Source organism: Aristolochia californica, unplaced genomic scaffold (genome assembly GCF_029961685.1).
Source record: "Aristolochia californica isolate CCGP_79_NKW_82.1479 unplaced genomic scaffold, dmAriCali1.0.hap1 SCAF_7, whole genome shotgun sequence".
Classification (NCBI taxonomy): domain Eukaryota; kingdom Viridiplantae; phylum Streptophyta; class Magnoliopsida; order Piperales; family Aristolochiaceae; genus Aristolochia; species Aristolochia californica.
This window is the reverse complement of record NW_027182268.1, coordinates 31,819,678-31,837,772: the sequence shown is the minus strand read 5'-3', so window position 1 is coordinate 31,837,772 and position 18,095 is coordinate 31,819,678. Positions and strand designations below refer to the sequence as shown.

At 41.7% G+C, this 18,095-nt stretch overlaps 1 pseudogene; it reads left to right on the top strand.

Moving 5' to 3' along the window:
- The window catches only part of LOC137937621 (uncharacterized), a 105,089-nt pseudogene extending 87,821 nt beyond the window's left edge, over positions 1 to 17,268 (top strand).
- Positions 17,269 to 18,095: the final 827 nt, after the last annotated feature.

The following is an 18,095-nucleotide window of genomic DNA, read 5'->3' as shown; positions in this document are numbered from 1 at the left end:
TACATGCCTTTTACAAATGTAAGGGCATAGTGGCCTCTAATAATGATTATGAATGTCATCAATTTGAGAATAATTTGTTGGGCTCTTTAGTATAGTTTATTCAGAGTGTTCGACATCATCCTTTGCATCAAAATTACATTAACGAAGTTTGATGTTTTCAGAGTTGGATGAGAGGATGCAGGATTTGAAAAATGAGCTTCAGTCTTTTGATAATGAAGAATCTAATGAAAGCCACAGGAGAAAAGCTGTTGATGCTTTGAAACGAATGGAAAACTGGAATCTGTTCAGTGATACAAATGAGGTGGGCCTGTGTTTGAATCTGAACCATGTATTTACACAGTTTTAGGGAATTGGAACTTCCATTCTTTATTCTGCTTGTGCCATGCTATTTGTCAGATTTGCTCACGATCTTAGCATGCATGGAGCCATCTTTATTATTCTTGACAGGTCAAACTTTGCCCAATCCATTAATTCTGTCTAGCCTTACTGTCCAGGATCACCAAAACTACACGGTTGCATGTGATTCATTTCTTGCTCATTTGGGTGCTACATTATGGGGCTCAATGAGGCACATTATTTCACCTTCAGTTGCTGATGGGGCATACCATTACTATGAGAAGATATCATTCCAATTGTTTTTCATCACTGAAGAGGTGTTGTTGGTATATCTTTCTTTGCTTCTTTTTCTATAGACATTCTGATGTCCTAACCATGGTTTTAGTGTTGCGCAGAAAGTCAGGAATACTAAACTCTTACCTGTGGAGCTCAATGCTCTGATGGCTGGGTTTTCTTCGTTGGTGTTACCAACTCAAAAAGTTATGTTTAGTCCACATATGTATGTGATTGGCTTAGTTCCTCGAGCATTTTGAATTTGTTTTAAGCAAGGCATTGGTAGTCAAATTGGCTATTTATATTAATGATCAAATACTTTTAGGTTGACTCTTTCAGAAGATCCTGCCTTGGCTATGGCTTTTTCAGTTGCTCGTCGAGCAGCAGCAGTACCACTTTTGCTTGTCAATGGAACTTATAGGTCAACAGTCCGGGCTTATCTAGACTCCTCCATTCTCCAACATCAGTTGCAGAGATTGAGTGATCAAAGCTCACTTAAAGGTAAAAGTGTGAAACATCTCAGTAGAATTTTAGCTAGACTTGCTTGTTCGGCATAGAGCATCTGTATTTAGAATTTTCCCTATGTTTGCAGGCACACATTCACATAGCAGATCTACCCTGGAAGTTCCCATATTCTGGTTTATACATAATGAGCCATTATGAGTGGACAAACATTATCAAGCAAAGGCTCTGTCAGACATGGTCATTGTAGTTCAATCCAAGACCTCATCTTGGGAAAGTCATCTTCAGTGTAATGGGCGGTCGCTCTTGTGGGACTTGAGGTTGAAATATAGATCTTTAAGTGCAATCATCTTTTGTGTACAGTGAAAATTTGGTAAATAACTGAAGCTTCATGACATTGACAGGAGGCCGATAAAGGCTGCTTTGGCTGCTACTGTAGAACACCTAGCTGGTTTGCTTCCACTTCACATTGTCTATAGTCATGCCCATGAAACTGCAATCGAGGTAACTCCACCATATAATTTCTCTTTGAGAGAAGCCACAACATTGACCTGATATGCAACTTATAATAAGCATAGATTCCTGGAATAGATAAATTTGTAATTTGCTATGGTGATTTCTTGTCTGTATTGTGTATGTTTTATTTCTCTATGCTCCTCTTTTTGCCAATTGAATGACTGCATTTATCACAATAACTAGAAAGCCCCAGTAACTACCACTGTCGCACTAGTATGCAATCCTCCATTCCATGAATTTGTAATGAATGCCTTGGTTGATGGTCTCAAGACTATAATAACACTTATTTTTTCTTTCTTGTGTTTGAGTGCCAGGAAGTGGCTGATGCATTTACATGCTAGTCTACAGTTTTTCTCTAGCCTGTAGTAAAAATGATAAGTAAAAAGGGTTAATTTAGAATAGTGTTAATTTAAAAATGATAAACATTCCAGGTGTAGAAGGGTAAAAATTACATAGTAAAATTACTAAAATACCCCTAATACATATTTCAACACTCCCCCTCTTGTTCAGGCCTTTGTTGTGGTTTCTGATATATGGATAATTTAGATGGTGACCCAACTATTGTGGGGGACATTGAACTTCCTCTAATACCATCAATATAGACATCCAACTAAAACATTTAAGCAAAGAGCCGAGTACTACCTAAGGTCATGTAGTAGGTTGTGGATCATTCAATAACTGATGTTGAAGACCCCTTCCGATTAATGTTCCTGTCTATCAAAAAAATTGTTAGAAAATATGACAAAAGGATGATATAGTCATTGTATATTTATGTACTTTGTCTCCTCTCCGATTGGTTCTAATTTTGTTATGTTTAGTGGAGATTTAGTGTTTTATTTAACTCTAAGGATATGTGGATATTTACCTATTAAGTAGTGGATATTTACCTATTAAGTAATGGATATTTTTTTATTTTGTAACTCACTTACAACGTAATAAAACAATTAGAGGTCGAGATCTATTCCCCTAATGAGACTGTTCTAGTTTTACGACAGCCACTTCTTTCTCATTTCTCCATCTCTCTTCTCTTTCTTTTTTTTTTTTTTTTTGAAATAGGATTATAAAATATTAAAAAAAAGAGAGAAAGTACAAACAAACCTAGCTAGGAGGGTCTTCCTCCACAACAAGGTGTTGGAACGAAATATCCAACTTAGCCTGGGTATTTGCCAAATGATTGGCAAAACATGGAATGTGCTTCCAATTACAGTTTAAGGAAGAAATTAAATTAAAAATATCAAAATGCATATCCCAATGTAGCCAAGGAGGTCGGATTGACTTTGCACACCAATCAATGATAGTTTTTGAGTCCCCTTCGATGCAAAGGGGCCCCGTGAGCCATCTTGTGAAGATTTGAATCCCTTTAAGTAATCCAGAGAGTTCTGCAGTGGTGGAATCGAAAACTCTAAGTGGTCCAGCAAAGGAGAAGAGGAGACAGCTGTTTGCATCGTTGATAACTCCACCACATCCCGCAAGACCCAAATAGCCAATAGCGCTCTCATCAAAGTTTAGCTTGTAGTGGCCCGCTGGTGGAGGGGCCTAGATAGCCATAATCGAGGGGCAAGAGGGCTGAATCAGTTTCCTCTGAGATTGGAGCCGCTGAAACTTCTGAACTCCTTTCGGGTCAATAACCAAGTTGTTACATGGCCCGCAATGTTATCAATCAAAATTTCAGTAGGGGTAGATTTAAAGTTGAATTTTCTGTTGTTTCTTTCCTTCCATAGAGCCTATAGGATATGCCCAACGCAACATGAGAGAAGCATCTTTCCAAGCTTTGGGAGTGCACTAGTGATTGAGAAAATAGTGGATGACAGATTTTGTGACAATTTTATTTAAGAGGGTAGTCCAGATAGTATGGGCATAATGGCGATGGAGTAGTTGTGAAGTGAGATGGAGCATGAGAGAGAGGTGAGTGAAAAAAAGAGAAGACATGAGAACCTGTAGCGAGAGTGGCACGAGCAGCGTAAACGAGAACAGAGAAAAAAAGTCCACTTTGTCCTAAAGAAGGGGAGTCGCCATTGACGGATAGAGCTCGGGCGCTACTTGAGGCAAGAGGCTCTATAAGAGCATACTCGTGAGGCCCAACAAATCCACCATGAAAAAGAAAATCGAGATGATGGGGACCAGGTGGTCTCCGACGCTAGCGACAAGCAAATTGGAAAGGCTCCTTTTTGTATTGGCAGCAAAAAAGTAGGAAACACTGAAGAAGAGCCCTGAGAAGGTTGGACAATGATACAAAAAAACCGAAAAGGTAGGAGAGGCATTTCTCGACAGTTAATGGTCATCCTCTCATTTGGAGATTCGGAGCTTTCCCTGAGGAGGCTCCTGGACTAAAATGGTTCTTCGATCTGTATCACATTGTGAAACGGATCAAAATGTGCTTTCATTTCTATCCCAGAGACAACAGGGAATGATTTTCTCAAAAATTTCGACTCCATCACTACTGAAGGCGCGTCCTCTCCTCGGCATAAGGAATTTCGATCAAGCACCATATCTTTCTCCCTCTTTTTTGTTTTCCGATTCCGTGGAACCAGAGAATGTAAGATCATTCAAATTAGGGGAGACCAAATCATGGTGAGGATATACATTCCAGAAAAATCAGGTTCTTCTTTAAATTGGAAACTCTCTATCATCCTTCTTCCAAGAAAACCACTTGAGCCCTTCAAAATAAAAAACCCGTCTTCACCGATACCTTTTAAAATTATAGACTAAAACTTCCCCCCTCTTCCGAAAATTGGGCCTACTCCATCGCCACTGACACCCCCACCACCATCACCACCAACATCATTCCCCTCTTCCTACCCTCTCCTCCCCAACCCCCAAATTCTACAAACCCAAACCATAACTCTTCCACCTGATTATCTTCTGGAGGGCCGAAAGTCTCTAAGATCGGTCGTGATCGTTGACAGATTATCCCCATGCTAGGATAGAGAGGAATTATGCTATTGCCTATGCGAGAAGCTAAACCTGGACTACCGTCCAACCACCTCCTATTTGGGGCTTTTGGAATGGCTAATTTCCTTCAACTCTCTATCAGACAAGGAGGCCACCTTCCGCCTCTCGCCGACGCAACAGTTTAACTTCTCGGCAATAAGAGACTGGTCCTCGACATCCCCCGCCTACCTCTATGGTCAATGGATCTCCTTTCTTGGAATCCCGGCGGAGCTCTGGTCGGAAAAGGCTCTGAACCAAATGGCCTGCAACTTCGGAGAACCGATCAAATGGGCAGTGGAAACCACCAGCCACGCCAGGTTAGACGTTGCAAGGTTTTCATAGCCTCCTCATCCCCCTGGGCAGTGGATTCTTTCTTCTCGACCGAGTCATCGCTTAGCCGAGTCAAAACACCCAACAAAAAACAAACCTAGTGTTATGACCTCAATAACAGGCCGAGTCATGCAGAGGCAGTGGCTGGGTCATTTAGTATTAAGTTAATTATTTTTCTTTCAATTTACTTTTACTTTATTTTTATTTCAGTTGAAGAGTTAATATGCCGCAGGGGCATTATTGTAATATTTTATCTGGAACCTTGTTAGCGTGAACGCTACTAAATGGGTGAAAGAAATGGGAAAAGGCAAGTATTGATTTAGAGTAAACAAGGGTTTTGAGTTCTCCTCAACGAGCTCAGGGGTGTGCGTTCTCCTTAACGAACCTAAGGTTTTCAAGCTTCCCTTCGGCTTGATTCTTCTCTTTTCTTCTTCTTCCCTACGAATCACCGTGTGAGATCCTGGACCGTAACAACTGGTATTAGAGCAGGAATACAATAAGCGATTCTTCGTCCCGAGAAAAATGGCTGGTCATACTCGATCTATTGGGAGAAATACGCACAAGGGTTTTAGCATTGGAAGAAATACACACAGAGGTTTTAGCATGGCGTGAATCTTCCATTAAAATTTCTAAGGAGCCGAGCATAGAAATCCGAAATCGGGGACCATGAAAATCTACGAGCAGTGAAGTCCAGAGCAAAAATCCCGAGCATGGAAATCCGACATTGGGGACTCGGAAATTCCGAAACCGGAGGCTTATTCTGAAAACACCTCATTGGTAATGGCTGATTTGGGTTCGACATAAAAAAAACCCTGCTCACGGCAAGCAAAACCCTTTTCCGAATAGGAGATGGAAAAATTTCCAACGACTCTTCCGACCAGGAAACCTTTCAACCTACCTTTGTATCGAAAAAATTTCACCCTAACTTCTCCAAGCTTTACTATGTGGAGAAGCATCGTGTGGCTACTGTTCGCTGTCGGCAACAAGTCAAGCTCGACGTTGTCAGGGGGCATGAAAAATTTCTCCATAGCAGAGTCATTTTTTTGCCATTGACGGGTTATGCAAACCGAAAGGCAACAAAATCAAAAGACTTCAATTTTGAAGTAGAAATCGTTGCCCTGCCGGAAGGAAATACTTCAGGAATAGTGAGTTCCGAATTGAAATTTCGACACTGCTCCCTTTCACTCTCGGCAGACCAGTGGGAAACAGACTTGCACGAATTTTGGGGTAAGTTTCTGAGACGATTTTCTCCAAATTTTGTCTTCTCCTTTCTCAAGCCCCTCCAAGTTTTACGAAAACTCTCTACAATGGCGTTGGAATTGTTCCATGAGGCAAAGTAACAGAGAGATTACTCGTATTTTGACGGATTTAAGGCTTTTTTGTCAGAAATTCGAGATGGAAATTTTCTTATGATAATTCCTATTTGTAATTCTATGCTAAGGAGTTTGATTATTCTTGGAATGGTAGAGAAATGGCTGTGGGGGATGATTTATATTCCTGTTGATGAGAACAGAACCAATGCGTCTGTTCATTGTCAGATATCCAGCAGTAGCAGTCAATCTGAAAACGTTGTGCTTAATTTTTTTGGTCACATGTATTCCGCTCAGACACTGTTCGTTGCAATTCTTCAACCAGGTGTGAGTTTTGGAAATGATAGGGTAGTTGAAGTGAGAATGAATGGGGAGACTGCTGGGTTCAACAGACTGACAATTTTAAAATGGCTGATGCTGTTGCAGTGAAGAAAGTGCACAACAGCAGAAAATTAAAACTGACAGTAAGGATGTAGACAATAAAGTGGAATCACAGGGTGCATCTATAGATCAGGAGAATCATGTCAATGCCGCAGTGATGACTGTTGATAAGATCTGTGAGCAGAATTTGGAGAAAAGAAAGCTGATAAGTCAATATTTTCGGACAGTCCAAAGGACGATGTGGGATACTTACCAAAATTGATTCCAACTATTGCTATGCATTAAGTTATGCAGCAGGTGCCCATCACATCCAGTGGCATTACATGCCCAGAAAGAAATTTTCTTGCAGTGGGCTGATCTTATACTGGATAAAATGCCTACAAAAGAGGTGGAGTATTGGATTTCTATGCTAAGAGGTTTTGTTGAAATGGGTGGTGATGTTGCTGTGAGCAAGGAATACAGTCCTGTACAGGATGTTGCTGATTCTTGCAGCACAGGGACAGCAACATATGTCATCTGTGTTCTTGCTGCATGTGCCATTCTTGGAGCTTTTGACACTGACAAATGGGTTCAATTCTACATAGCAAGGAATAGGTTGGAACTGCTTGTCAATCTAGGACCTACCTTTCTGAATTTATATGCAAAATGTGAATTGTTAGATAACTCCTTGGCGGTAATTGAGCAGATGCTCCAGAATTGTTTTTTGTTTTTGACAGCCTTAGGATAGTCATGGATCCTTAGAAGAAGCTGCTGGTTTTGCAGCATGTGGGTTATGCAGAGATCCACCTAGTGTTGGGGCTGATGTAGCCTGCAAGATATATGTTGGCATGCTCAGATGGATTCAGACAAGTGTTGGGTGCAGGTTTGAAATCGTAATTGATACAACTAACATAAAACCCAGTGAAGATGGAGATATTGTGGTGGGGACTGTTTTGGCTCCAGGCTCTCAGAGGGCAAGTGAATGCAGGATGGCAGCTTTCTATGCTGGTTTTCCAGAAACTGTGCCAATCAGAACTGGGAACCGGCAATGTTCTTCTGGCCTTCAGGCTGTTGCCAATGTTGCTGCAGCTAAAAAAGCAGGTTTCTATGACATAGGAATTGAAACTGGATTTGAATCGATGACCACAAATCCTATGGAGGGGGAAGGCTCAATAAACCCTAAGATAAAGAATTTCCAGCAAGCTCAAGATTGTCTTCTTCCTATGGGTATTACTTCTGAAAATATTGCTCATCGATTTGGTGTCACCAGACAGGACCAAGACCAAGCTGCTGTTCTATCCCATAAGAAAGCTGATGCAGCAACTGCGTCAGGAAAATTCAAAGATGAAATCATCCCTGTGGCTACAAAGATCATTGACCCTAACACAGGAGGAGAAAAATGCTGTGGTTTCTGTGGATGATGGCTTTCGACCTACTGCATCTGTGTCCGACCTGGCTAAGCTGACGCCTCTTTTCAAAAAGGATGGCACGATCACTGCTGGTAACTCGAGCCAAGTGATGGTGCTGGTGCAGTCCTCCTTATGAGAAGATCAGTTGCAGAGCAGAAAGGATTACCAATTCTTGGTGTATTCAGGAGTTTAGCTGCCGTTGGTGTGGACCCTTCTGTAATGGGCATAGGTCCAGCTGTTGCAATTCCTGCTGTGGTGAAGGCTGCTGCAAGATGGAAGAGTTGGTAAATACTATGCACGAAATCAGTAGGTTGCAGGGCCTTGATTCTGTCATTGAAGCTTCACTACAGGAAATTAAGGCTGAACCAAATACACCACCTCCAGCCTCAAAAGAGGTGGTTGCCAGCCTTCCAGTCACACATGAAATCTTAGTGAACCTAGGGAGAGACAAAATGTGCAGTTTGTAGGGAGCACTTGGGTATAGATGACAACATGCAGGAGTTGCCTTGCAAGCATATATTTCACCCAAATTACCTCAAGCCATGGCTGGATGAGCATACTTCGTGCCCGATCTGCAGGCATGAGCTACAAACAGATGACCATGCCTATGAGAGCTGGAAAGCGCGTGAAAAGGAGGCTGAAGACGACAGGACAGAAACAGACTCTGAGGTAGAGTAGAAAAAAAAAATTATATTTTCAGAGGAAACTTTCGGCCAATAAGGGGAACCAATGTAGGGTTTAACACCGCAATCTCTCCATCCGGGGTGTTACATTGCAGTGCTTACACAGCTTGGGTCATCCAGTGGGTTGAGCCACAAATGCTACTTGGGGAGACGTGGTGACGTTTCGGCACGCATCCCTACCTTTGAGCTTGAAGACAAGCTCTTTCTCCAGGAGGGGTGTAATGTTATGACCTCAATAATAGACTGAGTCATACAGAGGCAATGGCTGAGTCATTTAGTATTAAGTTAATTATTTTTCTTTCAATTTACTTTTACTTTATTTTTATTTCAGTTGAAGAGTTAATATGCCATAGGGGCATTATTGTAATATTTTATCTGGAACCTTGTTAGCGTGAACCCTACTTAAGGGGTGAAAGAAATAGGAAAAGGCAAGTATTGATTTAGAGTAAACAAGGGTTTTGAGTTCTCCTCAACGAACTCAGGTGTGTGCGTTTTCCTTAACGAACCTAGGATTTTCAAGCTTCCTTTCGACTTGATTCTTCTCTTTTCTTCTTCTTCTTCCGTACAAATCACTGTGTGAGATCCGGGACCGTAACACCTAGCCCCATCCGACTCAGACAGATTGTTCCCAAATTTGAACTCAAATTCAAATTCAAGTTCAAATATCAAATCCCTGACTGTCCCCCTAGTGGAAAAACTGACACATCGAAATTCAAAATCCCCCCCAAAACCGCCATCATCTTTTCAAAACCTGACACCTTGGAAACCCATATTCCTCTGTCCAACGACACCACCCTTTCTGACTTGGACAGCCACACCACCCCCTCTCTTCCCTCCCTTCTCCTACACGAAACTATTTTCAGCCCAAATCCTGAAATTCCCCCCACCCACCATCCTCGTCTGTAGTGCTGGCAGACAATCCCCCTAAACCTCGTCAAAACCACCACCACCCCCATACTTCGTTTGCAGTGCGGGCAGAAAATCCTCTTGAAAGCCCCTCTCAACCTTGTCAAACCCACCCCCAAAACTTGATCTCCCCAAAGGCTGCCTCGGTTTTCCAACTCTCCCCAAATCTCACCTTCCTCCCTATTACCTCACACCTGCATCCCTTGAGCACCGTGACCTGTGCTTAGAACACCCCACCCTCAGTCCTCTACTCCCCCGCCCCTAGACCTCGAGTTCCGCAACCTCTGAAAATGATTTCGGAAGCCCCGTCCTTAACCCTAGGCTGCCTTCCAACCTCCAAAAAAATCCTTACCTATCCTTTCCATCGGCTGCCCAACCTTCATCTTCTAAAAGTCAAACCCCCTTCTTCATGCCCACTTTTCAAAACCCCCTCTTCAGCCACCAAGAAGACAATCATTCAGATACCTTCAGCCCTTGTCCCGAGATGTTTTTGGATCCATGGTGAAACCAATCTAACCTAGAAAAGGACACAGCCCTATCAATCCCTCAAAACACCACCCCTGCAAACATTGCCCCTAACTTTGATACCAGGATGCAAAATACTAACGAAATGTCCCCCCAGCCGATCTCTCAAGAACCAGAGGATTCTTCGGACTCCAAGCTCAATAATGGAACTACTCACCGTCCTAAGTTTCCATCGCCTCCCATTTTGGCTACTTACCAAAGAAGTAAGAAGATCAGCTCCGCACATTTTTAGTCAAACGCTGCTCCTGCTAGCAGGGCAACCACCCCTGACCTGATCAACTTCCCCCTTCCTCATCCATCAAGAAGGATGGCAGCGAAACTACAAGCTGAGAGGAACCGGTACACGATAATGAAACATGGCAAAACATGATGAATCTAGCTCGTCTCTTGGGAGTGGTTTTCAATGGCTTGATTCCAGGAAAGAAAGATGGGGCAGGAGTGCAACAGATGAGTTCTAAATGATTCTGATCTCCTGGAATGTTCGGGGAGTAGGATCTTCGCAGAAGCGAGCAATCATTTGCCGCCTCCTATCCCAATTCAATCCTTCTATCATTGTGCTCTAGGAAACAAAATGTCATAACTCACACAACAGGCTCGCCCGAGATCTTTGGAGTTGCCCTTCTTCAAAATGGTCGGCAGTAAATGCGATTGCCCACTCTGGAGGAATCATGGCGTTATGGGATGCTTCTCTTTTCGATGCGATTAACACCCACCATGGGGACTACTTTGTGGGCATACATTTTCGTGATCATAGTTCCGGTGCTCAATGGGGCCTCGCTGGAGTCTATGGGCCTAATCGTTATCGTGAGAGAAGGAATTTCTAGAAAAAGCTCTTTGATCTTCAACTCAATTAGCCCTTGTCGTGGGTTTTTGCGGGGGGTTTCAATGCTATTTGGTTCTGCGACGAAAAGCATCCTTGGGTTACACACATCACGCCCTCTATGACAGAATTTGCAGATTTCGTCGGTGGTGGAGAGTTGGAAGAAATCACCCTCTCAGGAAAGACCTTCACATGGTCCAACGGGCAGCAGCACCTGATTCTTTCTAAAACTGGATCGTTTTCTCGCTGACTCAAATTGGCTTCATCTTTATGATGATGTAACCAAGAGGGTACTCAACCGGGTAGGTTCAAATCATTGGCCTATTTTTCTATCCACCTCATGTGGTAGATGGAGCTCTCCCCCTTACAGATTCGAGAACGCTTGGCTCATTGATGTTCGATTTGATGTGCTTTTGAAGGACTGGTGGTCTAGCTTTCAGACCTGGGGTACAGCTGAATGGTCTCTTCCAACAAAGCTCAAACTTCTTAAAAAGAAACTCAAGGATTGGTCCTTTTGTCGTGACAAATCTTTGGGTGCTGAAAAGCCCTCTGTCCTCACTTGCATTGCCGATTTAGACTTGTTAGAAGAGCAAAGGCATTTATCCCAATCTGAATTTTCCCCCCGCCTTTCTCTCCAAAATGAGTTGCAAATTATTTTAAACCTGGAAAGAATCAAGTGGAAGCAAAGAGCCTGTTTTAAATATCTAACTGATGGAGATGCAAATACAAAAAATTTCCACTCCCTCACCTCGACGAGGAGGAGATCCAACCGAATTACCTCCTCATGCATCAATAACGAGGTAACGTCGGATAGGATCCCAATTACTAATGAGCTGCTCAGTTTTTTTACAGATTTATACACTGATAGGTACCTTAATCTGCCCAAAATCCAGCAACTTCAGCTTGGTCGTCTTCCCTGCACTGCTTCTTCTCTTATTGAAGTTCCTTTCTCCCAGAAGGAAATCGAAAAAGCAGTTTTGGGAATGGCTAGCAATCGAGCCCCTGGTCCTAATGGGTTCAATGGAGATTTTTACCGTCGTGCTTGGCCTATCATAAAGGAGGATGTCTATCAAATGATCGAGGGCTTTTTTGAAAGGGGCATCTCCTTTCGGAGCATGGGTGCATCTTTCATCTCTCTACTTCCCAAGAAAAGAAATGTCAAAATCCTAGGTGACTTTCGACCTATCAGCCTAGTCTCGAGCTCATAAAAGATCATTGGCAAGCTCCTCGCTAATAGGCTCAAGATAGTCCTCCCTCTAGTAATCAATCATGGTCAAAGTGCATTCCTGAAAGGCAGAAACATATTGGATTCCACTATGGTGGTTCATGAGTTGGTTGATCATTTTACCCACTCGAAGAAATCAATTATTTATTTGAAATTGGATTTAGAGAAAGCTTTTGATCGGGTAAACTGGATTCTTTTGGACGATCTCATGTACCGCATGGGTTTTGGAGAGATATTGGATCAAGAGTTGTCTGTCCTCCGCATCATATTCTCTCATCCTAAATGGAACAACTTGTGGATGCTTCAGAGGCTCAAGGGGCTGAGACAGGGAGACCCTCTCTCCCCGCTTTTATTTGACATTGTAGCAGAATTCCTTTTTGCTATATTCTATGCAGCTAAAGAATGTGGATAGCTCACCCCAACTAGCACCTCTTCGGCTTTTGATATCCCTGTCCTTTAATATTCTGACGATACTTTGATCTTCGGAGAAGGAACAATGGACAACATTAGAAGAATTAAGGCGGTTCTTGGACTCTTCGAGATTTGCTTAGGTCAGAAGGTTAATTGGGGGAAGGCATCCTTGATTGGATTCAATATCAACCCGAGCTCCCTCTCAGAAATGGCGTAAGTCCTCAGCTGTTCTATCTCATCCACCCCCTGCACGTATCTCAGACTTCCCTTGTTTTCGGGCCATATTTGCAAAGACCTCTGGTCCCCAGTTATTGAAAAAATGGAGATGCTCCTTGCCACCTGGAAGGGTCGACTATCAGCAAGGCACGAAGGCTCACCCTTTAAAATCATGTATTGCAATAATTCCAAACTACTATTTATCTTTTCTGTCGTGCCCTGCCTCGGTATGTCGACAGCTGGATAAGATGAAGAAGCACTTTCTAGAGGGGATCCAACTCTGAGTTCAAGTATCATCTGGTTAGTTGGGAGAAGGTCTGCCTTCCAAAATCTCTTGGTGGCCTCAGGATCCGTCTCACCAGATATGTGAATCATTTTCTGCTCTTTAAATGGATTTGAAGATTTAACTCGTCCATCCCAAATTGCTGGAAAGATATGGTGCAAGCAAAGCTTGGCATCTCCTCGAACTAGTGGATTGAGGGGAAACAGAAGGCGTTTATACCCTATCTGGAGATCTTTCTATCTCCTTATCCCGATTTTCTCTTCGTCAATCTGGTTTTATGTGGGTAATGGCCAGTCGATTAGATTTTGGGAAGATTGGTGGTCGGGAGAGATGCCTCTTCAGAACTCTTTTTTGAACCTCTTCCAAATTTCTAGACTGAGAAGGAGCTCAGTTGCTGAAGTCGCAAGTAATGGGGGATGGAACATTCACCTTTGACGGGGTTTATTGGACTTAGAAGCTTTGGAAGCAAGTCGCATTTTGGAAGCAATTCAGTTGACAAGGATTCAAGCTAGCAGAGCTGATAAATTAATCTGGTGGCCAGATAAGAGTGGCTCTTTTTCGGTGTCCTCCGCCTATCTTGCTATTCGTGGATGGCTCTCTCACAGATCCAGAAATGCGGTGGAGTTCACTTGGTGCCTCAGCGCCCCCCCCAACCCCCCCCCCCCCCCCCCCCTCTCTTCCAAAAGTTTCTTCATGTGGAGTGTCTGCCTCAACAAAATTCTCTCTGCTGACAATCTCAGAAAATGTGGCCAGCTTGGGGTCGACGCCATTTACCCTTTTTGTCATGTTGCTGAGGAAACTATCAGCCACCTGCTCCTTTCATGCCCTTTCTCATGGGAGATTTGGACATCGATTATCAGCCGCATTGGTCTCAAGTTCTGCATTCCCATGGATCATCCCGCAGCCTGTCGAATGCTTGCAGGGACTTCCATCCCCAGTCTTTGGAGAATAATGGTTTCATCTTGCTCGGCTTTAATTCCTTGGGGGCTCTGGCTAGAGCGCTATCAAAGGAGATTCAATGCCAAGTTCAATTCCCAGGAAAGAATCATTGAAACCATCTCAAGTACTATTACTACATGGCTTCACTCTTAGAAAGCCTTCTCCCCCTTCTCGGGATCTTCTATCAAGAACAATTGGGTTTGTCTTGCCTAGCTCCATACAAATTCTAAATCCCTGGTTGTCTCTGAGTGGACCCCGCCGCCTGTTGGAGCCCTTAAATTAAACTTTGATGGCTCCTCCCTCGGCAACCTTGGTCTAGCTGGCTTTGGTGGAGTGGTTCGAGATTCTTTTGGGAACCAGATCATTTCTTTTGCTAGTGCTCTCAGTATTGCGGATTCTACGACAGCAGAGCTTCATGGCCTTCTTAATGGGCTCCGTGTTTCCGCGATCACTGTGTTGGGCCCATTCACATCGAGGGAGACTCTAAGGTGGTGATTTGCTGGTGCAAGCACTCATCAGTGCCCCCGTGGCGTCATTGAGACACCTTTTTTGAAATTATGGAAATTGTTAGTTTGTTTGATTTTTTTTGGGCTCACATCCCGGGATCAGTAAATTTTGTGGCCGATTGTTTGGCCAAGCAGGGAGCTTTCTTGCAATCTCTTGTGGTTAGGGGTTAGTTCCCTCTTTTCTCTCTGTTTCTTTTAATGAAATCATTCTTCATAAAAAAAAAATAGTAAGATAAGAGTATATGATTGGCAGTTTCTGGAGCATTTGGCAGAAAGGGCAAGAGGGATCTTGGACAATGGTTCCACACTGAATTAAAGAATCCGAGGTGAGGATTATATTTCTGCATGCGCTCTAGATAAAAAAATTTGCACTTAGGGGGGGAGGGGGGTTCGAATTCCAGCCCCCGGTTTCAGACTACAGATCTGAGTTAGAGGCATCAACATTTCTTGCCAGGATTGAAATAGGTTCATAAGTGTTGTTGAGGCTGCATCATCCAATCCACCAGTTGGACCAAAATTTTGTGAATGTCCCATTACCGACGTAGCATTTGATTGCCGAAGTAGCATGGTTCTAATTCTATTTTTTATCTCTCAAAAACTTTAATTTAGATTTTACATGGCATTCGAGTAGTATTTTTTCTTTTTGGGCCTAGTTTGTGCCTCGTTTAAAATTGTCCTTGTTTATGCTGTTCATGTCTCAGGCTCATTATTTATTGAATAGACCTGGATGTGACGGGGAGTATTGCTGGAAAATTACTATGTGGGTCAATATCAGGAAAAGTCATATGGTTATTAGTTGGGGAAATGCCTTTTAGCTTTGGTTAGTCATTTTGAGATGTACCTGGATCCAATTTGAACACAAATATTAATGAATATTAACTTTTAACCACTAATAGAACTTAAAGAGTATGTTATACTTTTATCTTTTATTTTTTGCATATCTCTGTTTTTTTACGGAATCATGAAGCCTAGCAAAGATATTTCTATATGAGGAACCTAGCAAATGATAGCTCACCCAATATAATTGGACAAGACCATGATGATGATGAATTGAGGCAAATAAATTTCCATGAAATGTAATAGTTTGCTGTTTGTTTTTTATTTATGTATTTGTGTCCTCCATCAACTAGATCTCTTTTATTAAGATTTCTCTGTTTGGTAATTTGTACTAGGACTGGATCTGGTCAGTTGGGTGCAACCCACTTTCTGCTACATCTCAAGGATGGCATGTTTCACGGTTCCAGCAGGATACAATAGCCCGAAGTTACATTATTTCTACCCTTGAGGAATCTGTACAACTTGTCAATGAAGCTATTCGTCTTTTAGTCATGGAGCAGACAAGTATCCTCTCCTTGAACTTTGTGCACTTAATGTAATAGGGTTTCTGTTTAATGTAGTCTGTTTGCATGGTTTGTTCTATGATACCAGTTTATTGTTTCCGTGGCTTTTGTTACATTGAATGCATAGATAGTTGACTCATGAAGGTTTTAACCTAAGTTCTTCTTCTCTTTTTTTTTTTTAAAGAAGTTGAAATCTTTTTCGAAGAAGCAAAAAACAAAAGCCAGGTAGGGCTGACAATGAGAAGTAGGAGATTAACCCCCTCCTTAGCAATGCTATCAGTATCGCTAGACCATTTCTAAGTTAATATGTGAGCTCAAATGTTTTGCACATAAACTCATGAATCACTCTTGTTGATTTTGTGCTTTGGGTGGAGCTGAATTAAATTGACAGATACCCAGACCATTTCTCTTTTTCTTTTTTTCCATTTAAGAACAATGCTATTTTTCCCTTTTTATCTTACTTCTTTCGTTGTTATACTCTCCACATCTCATTCTTTTCTTCTATTTAACTTGTTAGGTTGAATTAAATTTGGGTAGTGGTGCTTTCTTTGTCCATATAATGATGCCCTTTTTAAACATATTGAGTGTTGGTCCTACCATAACTGCTTGAGACAGTTCAGCCTTAATGTGAATCAGCTCAACAGACGTACAAGTTCTTCAAATCTCAGGAGCGGGACTTGGTAAACAAGTACAACTCAGTTGTTAATATGTGGAGAAGAGTAAGTAAACTACTGCTTCTTGAGTCTGTGTCGTATAAATTTCTCTATTGACATTCTTTCTTAGAAGTTTAACTTGAATTTTTAATGAAGATTTCAGTTATTTCTGGGGACTTGCGATATACAGATGCCTTGAGCCTTTTATCATTTCTTGAGGATTCATCAAGAGGGTAAGAATCAATGGATTATTTTTGTTTTCTAGTAGCATCACTCATAGTGAAATGATCCCTTGCTTAACTTCATTGCTAAATCCTAAAACTGATTGTGGATTATATTTTCAGGAATAAATCCTGTTTTTGTCAAATATGATTTTTTTTATCTGGTCATACCCTGACCCTTGAACACCACTAGTAATTTAGACTGCCTTTTTTGTAAACTGATCCATCTCTTGCAGATTTTTCAATACTGTGAATGCTACTATTGCCTCCATGCATCCTATTCACTGCACTAAGCAAAGGAAAGTTCAGATGGAATTTGACATGACCACAATACCTGCATTTATAGTCGTTTTTGCCATTCTCTATTTTGTGCTAAAGCCGAGGAGACCCAAGCCGAAGATCAACTGAATGTTTTCCAGAAACAGGAAGAGTCCATTTCAATTTTCAAAGGGAAGAGAAGTATCAGGATGTTGTATTCAATTTAGTTTCCTGATGCATTCCCCTTATATGTTCTGAGTTGGGGAAACGGAAAATGTAGTCTTAAGTGACTGGACTAAAATGCCAAGCATTAATGATGTAAATTTTTACATTAACAGGAAGGAAGTCAGAAAATAGAAAGATGATTTGATTTTAGTCAGACACTTACTCTTGGGAAAATGTCTTCAGCGAAGCATTATGGTAATGAGAGCTCTAATAAGTGCCAATTTGCTGTGTAAAATCATTTTAGCTCTGGAGATGTTCCATTGGCAGCTACAAGGAAACTAACGAGTGGTACACGAGCACATTAGTAAAACCCTGTTGCTCACCATGAGGATTTTATGTGCAATCCTACAGCTTTATTGTCTACGTATTCTCTATTTTGCTATCAAGTGGAGCGGTTTATGTTTTTAATCGAACCCTAGAATAAATTATCAAGTGGAGTGTTTTATTGTCTACCTTGTGTCGGCAAAAGGTACTAAAATCCTTTAGGTCTAGACTAGTGTGTAGCCAAGCTACTACAAGTCCATATCTAGGTCTAGGTTTGTATAACCTAGTTAGTTATTAGAAAATCTCTTTGTAGATCCAGATTGTGTGCTTAAAATCTACATGAAGGTGACATTTTTAAACTGGGTATTATGGCATTGTAATTGGCCAAAGACACAATTTGGTGTAAGGATCATTTGGGAACCTCAAACACCTTAGAAGTGAATTAACAATTCACAAAAGAAGATTGTGAACTACTATAAATTATTGTGTATTTTTTGTTTAAGTTATTATGTGCCTGAACTTTGATTATAAATCAATTTTGCACATTTATGAAAAAACAATAAAAAAACCCAGTAACATGGTTAACAATCCCCCTCCACAGACCCCCTTCCCTCCCAAGTTTGTTCCTGGCTACTTGAGTTTAGTCTCCTTTCCCTTTTTACAATATATTTCACCAATGAGAAATTAATGGAA